Genomic DNA, 2,321 nt, shown 5'->3' with positions numbered 1-2,321 from the left:
GAAGCCACAAGGTCCACGTCTAAAGTGTACGCACTCGGAAAACAGGGCATGACAAGGCATCAGCCTTCTATTTATGCTGAAAAAGCTGGGAAGAGCTCTGCAGTGCATTCTCAGGTCCCAGGAAATAAGGAGATCTTCCATTTCAGGACCTCCACGTGATGTGTTCCAGGGTCCTCCCAAGACCAGCCCTAGCCGATCCTGAAGGCAAACTCCTGCCTGTTATGGGTTTTGGAATTTCATCTTTCAACAGTTAAATCACGAACCCTATCATAATGGTACTTAGTCATTTTCCCACCCCATCAATAACCTCCGTGCAATCAGGATCCAGGTCTTTCTGGGTCATTGTTGAATGCAGCTTGGAGTCAGCCACATAAAGGTTCCATATTCAATTCCATTTAGTCAATCCAATATCTATCTGTTTATCGCATGCATGCGTGCTCACTTGCTCAGTTGTGTCTGACTCTGCGACCCCGTGGACTGCAGCCTGCCAGGCTCCTCTGTCCATGGGATTCTCCAGGCAAGAATACTGGAGTGGGTTGCCGTTTCCTCCTCCAGGGGATCTTCCCGACCCAGGGATCAAACCCACGTCTCTTGCATTTCTTGCACTGGCAGGTGGGTTCTTAACCACTGTGCCAGCTGGAAGGCACCATCTATTGGGTGCCAGCTAAAAATAGACCCTGTGCTAGGACTGGAGGTGAAAGAACAAGATGCAGTCCTACAGTGGCGAAGCGCCAAGGCTAGGGCACCAAACACAGGGCAGTGGTAGTGCCAACCATCTAGAGACAAAGGGATGAGAAACTACCCTGGACTGTGACTGGTGGAGACGCTCACATCTGCACGACCTGTCCTTTAAAAAATGTGTTCCTAAAGCTACTGTGGGAAACAACATGAAGATTCCTCAAAAATTAAAAACAGAACTGCCATTCTATTTTTAATTTTACTCCCACTCCTGGGTATATATCCAAAACAAATGAAAACCCTAATTTGAAAAGATTCATGCACCTCAGTGTTCATAGCAGCATTATTTACAATAGGCAACATACGGAAGCAAACTAAGTGGCCCTCAACAGATAAATGGATAAAGAAGATGTGGTATACACATACAGGGAAATACTACTCAGTCATGGGAAAGAATGAAATCTTGCCAATTGCAACAAATGGATGGACTTGGAAGGTATTATGCTAAGTAAGGCAGAGGAAGACAAATACTCTACGATGTCACTTATCTGAAAAATACAATAAACTAGCGACTATAACAAAAAAGACAGATTTACAGATGTAAAGAACAGTGATCACCAGCGGGGAGAGGGAAAGGGGAAGGGGAAAAGACAGGAATAGGATATTAAGAGGTATAAACTACTATGCACAAAAGAAATAAGCTACAAGAATATATTGTGCAACACGAGGAGTATAGCCAGTGTTTTATAATAACTATAAATGGAGTGTAATCTTTCAAAATCACGCATCACTACATTGTATACCTGAATCTTGTATAATCTGATAAATCGACTATACCTCAAAAAAATTGTGGAGGTGAGAAAGAAACCTCATTGTTAGTGAGAAGAGCACCGTGGGTCATATTGTCCAGAGTTTGTTAATGGGGCTAAATTGAGACACAGGTTCTGCTTACATCACAGTAAGTATATTGCAGTGGTGCTAATGAGACTGCTCATATTTTGGCTAAGGTCATGATTGAAAACTGTACTACAACTGTAACATGAGAAATGTGTTAAGGAATATGCTTCAGATCACTCGCCACTATAGCAAGGTACTCATTGCAGTTCAACTTCTAGAGCCCTAAAGCGAATTATTTGAAAAACTAGATCCCATAGATTCTAGGTGGGATACTTTTTGAAGCATGTCATCAATATGTTCTTATTCAAGTAGAGATAAAAGAAACTCAGCTAAGAAAATTGGTAGCAGGCTGACTGACAGAACGGCTGTGGGTGAAGTGTGGGATTCCTTAGAAAGTCCTATCTTGAGGATAAGTTTTGACTCACGTTTTGGGGGAGCTAAGGTGACTTTGATGGGCACTGGAATGAATTACAGCATGTGAAATTCCTTAACTAAAAAGGTATTGGCTTAAAAAAATGAGGAGGTGGTACCAGGTTGTCTGCGGGTCTTTGCAAACAGGATTTTTTCTCAAATAAGTTTCTCACCTCTGTGTGTCCGCTTTGGTTGGCCTTTCCCAGACTGTCCCTGAGTCCTGGTTCAGCTGATGCTTTTGGTAATGGTCTTGTGCTGAAAAGGATTGCTATTCCAAACGTATATTCAGGTTTCAGAAGGATTAAAAAGATTAAAAAGAGCAGCCAAGAGACCTC

The 2,321-nt window shown here is 42.6% G+C and overlaps 1 non-coding gene across 1 annotated transcript; it reads left to right on the top strand.

Annotated features, from left to right (window-relative positions):
* Window positions 1-1,543: 1,543 nt before the first annotated feature.
* On the top strand, window positions 1,544-1,677 carry LOC138084893 (small nucleolar RNA SNORA1). Its single transcript, XR_011145295.1, has one exon. It is a non-coding gene; the product is annotated as a small nucleolar RNA SNORA1 (small nucleolar RNA).
* The last annotated feature ends 644 nt before the right edge of the window (window positions 1,678-2,321 follow it).

Source organism: Capricornis sumatraensis, chromosome 8 (assembly GCF_032405125.1).
Source record: "Capricornis sumatraensis isolate serow.1 chromosome 8, serow.2, whole genome shotgun sequence".
Classification (NCBI taxonomy): Eukaryota; Metazoa; Chordata; class Mammalia; order Artiodactyla; family Bovidae; genus Capricornis; species Capricornis sumatraensis.
This window is presented reverse-complemented; position numbering and strand designations above follow the sequence as displayed.